The sequence below is a fragment of the Fundulus heteroclitus genome, chromosome 19, assembly GCF_011125445.2.
Source record: "Fundulus heteroclitus isolate FHET01 chromosome 19, MU-UCD_Fhet_4.1, whole genome shotgun sequence".
NCBI classification, from domain to species: domain Eukaryota; kingdom Metazoa; phylum Chordata; class Actinopteri; order Cyprinodontiformes; family Fundulidae; genus Fundulus; species Fundulus heteroclitus.
The window spans coordinates 31,790,630-31,800,813 of record NC_046379.1 but is presented as its reverse complement, the minus strand read 5'-3'; the positions used below and the strand labels follow the sequence as shown (position 1 = coordinate 31,800,813).

At 39.1% G+C, this 10,184-nt stretch overlaps 1 protein-coding gene across 5 annotated transcripts in view; it reads left to right on the top strand.

Annotated features, from left to right (window-relative positions):
* Positions 1 to 4,682: 4,682 nt before the first annotated feature.
* The window catches only part of hectd1 (HECT domain containing 1), a 50,764-nt gene continuing 45,262 nt past the window's right edge, over positions 4,683 to 10,184 (top strand). For all 5 annotated transcript variants that reach the window (XM_036150652.1, XM_036150654.1, XM_036150655.1 and 2 more), the window contains exon 1: positions 4,683 to 4,937. The gene's annotated coding sequence lies outside the window, so the exon portion shown is untranslated. The remainder of the gene's footprint in view (positions 4,938 to 10,184) is intronic.

Sequence of the window (10,184 nt, the reverse complement as noted above, 5' to 3'; positions counted from 1 at the left end):
CATAGGAAATGAATGGGGAAGGTTTCGGGTTAGTGTCGCTCTGAGGTGATTTGCGAAAAATCTATAAATCCCACACCAATGATGGTTACATTTTCCGAATCCAGACAAAAATTCCTACGTTTTGATGTATAATTTATGCGGATAGGTTGAAAATTGAGCGAGTGAGAAGAAGTTGTTCGGAGAAGAAGAATTTGTTGAATTTCTAGAGTGCGCACTCTAACAGAGGCTCCTTGACAACCATAGCAACGCATGTTATTTGCTGAATTTCTTGAAAAGCCAAAATTATTTTAAGGAGGTACTATATGAAAATGGTAAAAGATATGAAAAAGCTGAACTATACCATAATAGCTGAAAGATATCACTACATTTTAAAAGTTGAATGGCGTTTCTAGCTGAAAGTAGGCTGAAGCAGTAAGCTGTCAAAAAGCTGAAATATTTGAAGAATTTGAAGGATTCTCCATTCATTTGAATGAGAGCAAAAAAGTTACAAAAAGTTGAATATTTTAAATATTATAAAAGTTATAATTACCAAAAGTCTTAGCAGTAATGTCCTGAAGGAGCTGAACGTTTTGATACCAGAATGGTTGAAATCGGTTGAAAAATGCAGAAGTAGTTAGAAGTCAGAAAACGTACGGAATAATAATAATAATAATAATAATAATAATAAAAATAAAGAAAAACAGGAAAACAATAAGTGAGAATGCTGTATAGCATTCTCACTTGATAATAATAAAAATAAAGAAAAACAGGAAAACAATAAGTGAGAATGCTGTATAGCATTCTCACTTGACTAGAAAAGGCTGTTCCTGCGAAACAGCAGTGAGAATGCTAATCTGCAGAATGATTGAGCAGAAGATGCAGAAAACATTGATCAGATTTGAAGAATTTGAAAAAGTTTGAAGAATTGAAATAGAAGAATTTGAAGGAATTTGAAGTTTGAAAAATTTCAAGGAATTTGAAAAATTTGAAGAAATTTGAAATATTTGAAAATTTTCAAAAAATTTGAAGGAATTTGAAAAATTTGAAGAATTTGACAAATTTGAAGAATTTAAAAATTTTGAAGATATTTGGAGAATTTGAACAAATTTGAAGGAATTTGAATAATTTGAAAATTTAAAAAAATTGAAGAATTTGAAGATTAAGAACAACTAAAAAAATTCTGAAGAAATTTAGCAAGGCGCCTGCCTTGTTGTACCGTCAAAAATACTAACGGGAAGTAACACTGCGAATTTCAGCTTCCTACGGTCTTCACAGCACCCGCAGTAGCCTTCGAAAGGTGCCATGTTAAGTCAATGGACCTCCTAGAAGCCTCTGGCTAAAAGGGTTGTCATGGAGACTCCCTCACAGCTGTAGCCCTCTATTTGTCTGTAAAGGCAGAACAACCCCGGCTAAGCAGAAGTTGCTAGGACCTTTCTAAAGCTACTTCTGGTTAGCAACATGCTAACTGTTAGCCGCTAGCATGGTTGTGTTCAGTATCACCGGGTGATTGTACTCTGTCAGTTTGGTCCAAATCCTGTACTGGGAAGTGCCTCAAAAAGGGGTGCCAATACTTAATGTCACCAAACGTGACCAAAGTTCATGGGACAGATTGGCCTCCTTTAGAAACTCAGCCTCACCACATCTGGGCCAAGAACTCAACATTTGACCAAAATGGTCAGTAGCGCCATTTCCCACATGTGGGTGGTGCTGTATTGGCCAATTGGGTCGTGTCTGGGCATCATGCCAGGTCCTGTTGGAAGCAAAGGCCCAATAGAAAAGCATGTGAAATCCAAAATGGGAGAGAAAAGTGACATATCACTGAAAGTCACTTGAAAATTTTAAAATGTCAAGAGGAAGTGACTGTGCGAATTTCAGATTGCTAAATTAATCATAGCCGCTGCAGCGGGCGTCGAAAGTTGCCATTGTATCTCAATGGAGATTCTCCCTCTGGCCCTCAGAGTTCCGTCGTCATGGAAACTCACTGACACAGCTGCAGCGGCCAGTCTCCCGAAGTGCAGAGACTTTGTCAGACTCTGCCTCATTGAAATAGAATGGAATACTTTGCCTCAAACAACGCTCCATATCTCCTGTTCCGTAAATGGTAGAGACATAATTTTTTCAGCGTTTAGTTCCTAACGGATAGGAGAACAAGAAAAACTATCGGTTTTTGCTAGAAATATTTTAATTTAGGTGTAAAAAATTATGATATAAAGAGGATTTTTATGAAATTTGAGAAATCCTCTACAAACGGTCCCGAACAAATCGCTGTAGCTGAAAAAGTATAAGAGATATCAAAATAATTCTTTCACTCTGAGTATCAGCAGGCTTTTGAGGACTATGGAGTTCATTTTTAGGTTTGTACAAAAATCGGTGTAGGCACAGCGACGATGTAAAAAGTGGATGATGTGGAAGAATGAAGCTCCAAAGCGTTTTAAGGATTTTGCACATTCGCTACTCCCGAACAAATTGTTCCTGCGGAAAAACCGTAACAGTTATCCACAAAATTCCTTTTTTATGAGTGCCAGAAGGGTCGGTACATTCATGTGTGAAAGTATCATGCCTGTACATAAAACAGTTTAGGAGTAGCGACGATGTAGAAAAGTGCCTCATTTGGGGAGATTGAAGTCTGACCCTGTTTTAGCATTTTCCCAAAACGCTACTCCCGAACAAATTGTTCCTGCGGCAAAACCGTAACATTTATCGACAAAATTTCTCTTTTGTGAGCGCCAGAAGGGTCTGGACATGAATGTGTGAAAGTCTCGTGCCTGTACATGAAACGGTTTAGGAGTAGTGACGATGTAAATACATGTGATGTTTTGGATTTCCAGGTGTCGTTTTTGAAAACCGCTCCATAGGAAATGAATGGGGAAGGTTTCGGGTTAGTGTCGCTCTGAGGTGATTTGCGAAAAATCTATAAATCCCACACCAATGATGGTTACATTTTCCGAATCCAGACAAAAATTCCTACGTTTTGATGTATAATTTATGTGGATAGGTTGAAAATTGAGCGAGTGAGAAGAAGTTGTTCGGAGAAGAAGAATTTGTTGAATTTCTAGAGTGCGCACTCTAACAGAGGCTCCTTGACAACCATAGCAACGCATGTTATTTGCTGAATTTCTTGAAAAGCCAAAATTATTTTAAGGAGGTACTATATGAAAATGGTAAAAGATATGAAAAAGCTGAACTATACCATAATAGCTGAAAGATATCACTACATTTTAAAAGTTGAATGGCGTTTCTAGCTGAAAGTAGGCTGAAGCAGTAAGCTGTCAAAAAGCTGAAATATTTGAAGAATTTGAAGGATTCTCCATTCATTTGAATGAGAGCAAAAAACTCACAAAAAGTTGAATATTTTAAATATTATAAAAGTTATAATTACCAAAAGTCATAGCAGTAATGTCCTGAAGGAGCTGAACGTTTTGATACCAGAATGGTTGAAATCGGTTGAAAAATGCGGAACGAGTTAGGCGTCGAAAAACGTACGGAATAATAATAAAAAGTAAAGAAAAACAGGAAAACAATAAGTGAGAATGCTGTATAGCATTCTCACTTGATAAAGAGAAACAGGATCTCAAGAACTGTGAATGCCTACTGCATTCACAGTAATAACTGTGAATGCCTACTGCATTCACAGTAATAAAAGAGCAGTACTCCATTCTCATAAAAAAAAACTGATTGGTGTGTCCTGGCCGTCTGATAGATGATGACTTTGACAGGCTGCCATGGTTTATTGGACTGATACAGCAGTCCCTCCGCCGTGTTTGTGTCTGATTAATATTTTGTTCTTCTTTGAATTTAAAGACGTTTACATGAATAGAGAAGGAATTTTATCATTCCTCTTGCCTCGTATCTTTTTCATAGTGATTACACCTGCCATTTGTGGGCAGTGCTAATTTGAGTTCCACCTTTGGCACATGCAAATTAATGAGAAACAATGAGCGCAAATATTTGCAGCTTTAGTGAACCACACTGAATGTTAAATAAACAAGCTTGTATCCACTTTTCACAGAATATCACAGCTTTACACTGGAACGTCCCACACTGGATATTCGTCAGAGGAAGGGGTGGGGGTTACTAATAGTACCAGCAAGAATTTAAAACTACTCATTTAAAACAGTTTCTTCTCAAATAAAGCAAATAAAGCTCATTCTGATTCTGAAAACAAATTAAGATGAACAATAAAATAAATATTAAATCAATATCTAAAATTGTTGATTGATTTGGAAAATACGCATTTAAAAAGCTTGTTTTTTTTGCACGTGAGGCTGTCTAAAGTGAATCATCCTAACATTTAACATTTTACATTTAACATTTAAGTGAAGTCATGAGGGAAGCAGATGGAAGTGAAGTGGTCTGAACAAATTATGTTAGGTTCTTGAATTTAAAAAAAAAAAACTGTTGCTCTGTTTGTTTGGTTTTTTTTACCTCAAATAAACAAATGTTCGTTCTTTATTTTATATTTTGGTATGCTTGTCAAATAAACGTTTTTTTTTTCTTTCTTTTTTTTCCGGGGTTTATGTTTAATGTGAAATCTTCTTAAAATAAAATAAATACAATTTGTCACCCCAATGCATGGATCACTAATCTACATTAATCTATTTTAACATACAATGGTGAAGGTAATCGCGTCAGTAGTTTTCCGATAGGCGAAATTAGAGAATGGTTTTGTTTCCGAGCTCTTCTGTGAACCTGAACGCCACAGACTTAACTCGGCTCGGCTGTGTCGCGTTCAGTCGGGTCAGCGAAGCGCTGTAGCTGCCTGCCGACCCTGTTTTGCTGACCCGCGGAGGAGAAATGGCAGCTCCTTGATTTCACCCCTAACATCAGTGATTATAACGGGTCTGAACATCGCTATCTGCGTGTGAAAGATTGGTGTTCACACAGCTGTGTGTCGCTTCTTTTAACGAAGGAAATTTTCGCCCGAAGCCGTGGGGGAGCCCGGGCCTGTGTCGCTTATGGTGAGTGCTCGCTGCTGCGCTGCGGCCTCTGGGCTTTCCTGGAACTCGAGACCCGCGGTTTGTAACTGGAATGTTAGGCCGCTGCTTCCACTATCCTATTTAAAGGGAAGGCAGTGACTTAATTTAATGACCATAACCCAACAGAGGCGTTTGTCTTTGTGTGACACAGATTGGCCTGGATTCACTTTGAACAGCTGTAACACTAAAAGCCGTAATCAACACACTGTGGTCCAAATTAGCAGCGTTCTGCTACTGAATGCTAACAGGATAACCGTGGCTAACAAGCAACAGTACTTGAAGCTCTGGGGGTTGTAATACATACATGTTTGCGGCATTTCTTTCGAGGGTCTGTTTGTTTCCACAATGTGACAAATTGGTTCAGTTAACAAGGACGTTTTGTGTAAAGCTAACGGGTGGCGATTCGCTTTAGAACTTTTTTTTATACGTCCTAAGAAATAATCATGGTAATTATGCTCCGTTAGCTTTGTCAAACATGGCTGCGCCTCCCTGTTAAAATCCGCATACAGTGCCTGTGCTCGTCTTAATAACCCTTTTATAAGTTAGAAGTCACTTCTCGACATCCTAGATGGAATTGCTTAGTAAAGTTTTGCGCTGGGGTGGCGTATAACTTTAGTTTCTCTGGCTTATTACTAATAGCCTTCGAAGTGGCTGCGTTTCATAGAGCCAACAGAGAAGTGGGGTCATTTGATCAGAACCAACCAGTTGGCGAGACCATGCTGTATGGAAACTATGGGGAAAGATCTGGCTTTAGTCTACTTTAAAATGACTTCTAAAATAAGCCTCTGTCCTTCTATTCATCTAGATGATCGCTTTTAATGGTACAGGATCCAAAGCATCACAGCTCTCTGCTCAGCTCAGTTTATTTTTCATGGCAGTTTACATCAAAACTCATCAAGCTACATTACGGGACAGAATGGGTCACTTTCGTCTCCAAGTGATTATGTACCATCCAGTTTAGTTCAGTCTGATAGACTGAGATTCAGGTCCAGTTAAAACTGAAATAACCGTATACAGTGATAGACTGCTGCAGATATTGAAATGTCTGGTAGTAAAGAAACCAGCAGATTAGATTGAATCATCGCTTGATGCAATCCTGAGCAAGCACAGGAAGACGGTGGTGAGGAAACGCTTGCTTTAATCTGGAGACAATGTCCAGCAGAAAAAGGCTCAGGAGGAGCAGAGGACTTCCCATCTGCTTTTTCCCACATGTGAAGTCATGAAGTACAAACACACAAAGCCTGGTTCTGCCACGCTTCACAAATGGGTAAATCCGGCCCCAGAAAGTAAAAGGCCTGCCTAGTTTTCCTTCGTCCTGTTCACTAAACCAGGTGATTTTACATTTAAATTTTAAATCCTAGAGGACTGGTGTCCTGCACCTTTAGCCCTACATGCCTGACTCAAATGGGTAAAATACCTCACTGGCATGCATCAAGCTCATATCGGAGTCAGATGTGCTGTAGCAGGAAGACATCTAAAAGTTGCAGAAAAGCAGCCGTTGGGGACTGAAGTGTGAGACCACTGTTTTAAAGGAGAAGTCCGGTCAACGAGGGAAAATCAGGGGATCATTAGCTATAACTAAAACTAATACGTTTGTGGTGATTTAATGAATTTAGCGTTAATCAATAAGAAAATAAAAGCATAAATTGTCGTCTCGATCACTGTGTAGGGGGGCGGCCATTATTAGTCATATTTGGGCAATAATGGCCGCCTGACATCACATCCTGTGACGTATGCTGCGCTTCACAAGCTAATTCAATAAGAACTGTTCTACACGGCTGCGATCAACAACAATTATTTCAGATTTCCAGAGGACTTCACCATTGAAATTCGTGAGAGCTATTGCTGAAGCAACAATGCTCATGTGCATGGCAGTTGGATGTTCTAATACATCGAGTAAAAGGTGAAAAAACATTAGTTTTTTCACCTTTCCAATTCATGATCCACCACTGGTTCGTCGTTGGATTGCCAAATTGAAGAGGGAGGATTTGGCATCGAACTTGTGAAAACACGTCGTCTGTAGCCAACATTTCCAAGAAGAATGTTTTTAAGATGATATGAGAGCGAGGATTTTCTGTAGGTTTTTTTCTTTTTTTATAATGTAGAATTTCCAGGGACATTTGTTTACTCGACCAGAGCGGCGGAGGGATACGACACACTTAGAAAGAATGCTCACTGTTGCGAAGCTCACTTATTTTATGCGACTTTGGTCTTCTTGTTTCTAAAGTCGCATGTAAGTTTCATGAGTTGCGGGTTGCAGTTTTTTTTGGGCTTGTTTTTGAAAGTGAAGTCGATTGTTTGGGCTCTAGACTAAATGACGCTGAAATATCCCTCCGCCTCATAGCGCACTGCGGCTCATCCTGACAGCAGCAGAGTAAAGGCAGGAAGAGCTGATCTGCCCATGTTTTCTGCAGTTTACGGCTGCAATAACTGCTGAAAGTAGATTTTGCAGATCACCATTTTGAGCAGAGATTGGTTCTAAAGATGAGTTTTAGATGAGATGAGTTTTTACTCGCTGATAACATTGCAGAACCCAACCCATAAACCGTACTTTAATGCTTATTTGTTGTCTTTTTATGTCTCCTAAATGTAAAATTAGTATTACTTTTTAAATTTAAATGCTTAATACCATCTCAATCTTTGTTTAAGAGGCAAAAAACAGTATTTTGGCATGAAAACAGGTATTTATTTACAAGGGGACAGATAGGGCATTGGGACTTGCTCTACAGTCGATCCAGCGACCTGACGTCACAAACTAGGAGGTGGCAGTACTGTTCTTCTCCAAGATGGATGCCTACACTAAGGGACATTCAAATGAAAATTACTCTTAATTAAAAAAACTTATCATTTATTGAAAAATATGTAATAATTTTAGATTTAAAGTACATTCAGCAGGTTGAATTCTGATTTTGACCGGACTTCTCCTTTAAACATTAGTCCCTGTCTACGCTGTGGAGCTGGACTCGCATGTGGTTGGAACTAATCTCTGTACAGGCCTTTTTCCTTTCTGAACCTGTCCAATTTTCTGCTGTTCCTATCTCGATTTGTCAATCATACAATTCAACCAATCAAAACAGCACAAAAAACAACATGCTAGCCAACTACTTGGAGACTGTTGGGGTCAGTGGTGCTTAGGGCTGGGCAATAAATCGATTTTATCCATGAATTAGAATTTGCAATTTATGAAGATTTAATTTGTTTGGAAAAATCGAGATTTTTTTTTTTTTTGCCAATGCTAAAAAACAACTATCTATCTATCTCTATATATATTTAGGAAAATGTATTGTGGAAATACTCTAAAGAGGAAACTTTTTTTTTTACCTAGAGTTTCCGCTACATGTCGTGGCGCACCAAAAAGTCAAAATAAAAGCTGCTACACCTTCAGAATCAATTAAAAAATGTTAAAACAATTGAAAGCATATGCTATAGCATAGCTGCTGGATATTTGTTCACTTATTCTAATAGTTATGTGTTTAAAATGAATTTAAATATCATGAAATGTTAAAATTTACTGTTGGAAAACCAACTCCTGCGGCTCCTGTCAGCCTCGCTGTGAAGCTGTTAGGGAATGAAGCAGCTGGTGGCTACTGCGCTGCTCTGGTCTCAGTAGAGAAGGAACACTAGAGACGACAGTCCAGTGTTGCCTGACTCATATTTGGGGACTTTTCAGACCTTTTCTGTGTGTGTTGTTGTTTTTTTTTTTTATAGCAATTTAGCAACTTCAGTTGAAAGCAGCAATCTGTCTGCCATTACTGTCTCAGGACAACTGCTAGTTGTGTGGGGTCTCACTATTCCATCAGTGCTGTCTCACAGGCAGCTGCGGTGTGAGTTTTGTGAAAGGCAAGTTATTGCACTATTAATCACAATATGGACGCTCATCTTTGTTCAAGCAGAACCTTTATTTATTTTGCCTTATTTTAAGGTTTGCACTTCAAGCCCAATAGGGAAATTCATCTTAGTTTGGTAATTTGTTTTGTCAAATGAAAACAAAGTTTATTTGAATGGTCAACAAAAATCGTATACCGGTATATTGTGAAAAAATCAGAGATTTTATTTTTAGGCCATGTCTTCCAGCCCTACCGTCATTAGAGCGGCATGAATATTCAGACTTATTTCTAAATACAAGAAGTGACAACTGAGCAAAGGAGAGCGAAAAGGAAACACTGGAGTAAACATTCATGCTGGGAGGATTATCTACGGCAGCTAGGGGGCACGAGGAGCAGAACCAGTCAGCTAAATGGAAGAAACTTGGGTTACTTGAAGGCAGAAGGGAACACTGCTTTGTTGTGATCCTCGTGCTTCTTAGCGGCTGTAGTTACCTCTCGTAGTATGACTGTTTACTTCAGACATCCCCGCTTATGTTAATGAAAGCATTTGTTTATTCTTATTCCTGACCTTTGAGTTAATTGAATGCACTACACTGCAGTGTTTCCCCTACCATTCAACAAGGGGGCGCCCCGCCCGCCAACAAAACAGCTCAGTCACCTGTCTTTGCACACAAGTAAATTCCCATTCCCGCCAGGAGAGAGAGCGCTCGGAGCCGTGACATGATTTTTACCTGCCTACGTAAATATTTCAGGGTTTTGTTAACAGACCCAGTTGCTGAGGATGGCTGGACTAAAAACTCCCGCGTAGTCGGGAGCACCGAGCGTCTGCTGACCGTGAAGACATGGGTGGAGTCTGTTCTGATGGGGCGAGCATTAAAGAGAAAAGCTTAGAAATGACCAGCTAGTTATCCCAGACATAATTTGTATTGCTTGTGCCGCGAGTGCGGGATCCAACAGTATAAATGTGTCCTTTTTCTGTTGTTACAACTGAAAAAGGACGCATTTGTGTATTTCACGTGGGGCCCCTATCACTTCAATATACTGAGAACGTTTGCCTGATAAAAATGTTAATATGATCACATCTGTTTACTGTGTTATAATCATTAATGCTCGATGCAGTAAACGGCTCTATGGTCGTTTTCAGATGTCCTACAAAAATACCATTTGCTTTGATTGTCGCAAATCACCAAAAGGCTGTCTGTTGGAAACATAATCCACCTTCCTGACTCCATCAATCACATACGATCACTGCTTTATACTTGGAAAACACATTTTTCTTTTGCCAATCTTCAAACCAAGGAGAACATGTTTTAATGGAAGCTGATGAGGAACTGAAGCACGTCAGACTCAAGAAAGGAAGCACTGCCACTATTATAAAAAATATACATATTTTTGGAGTTCC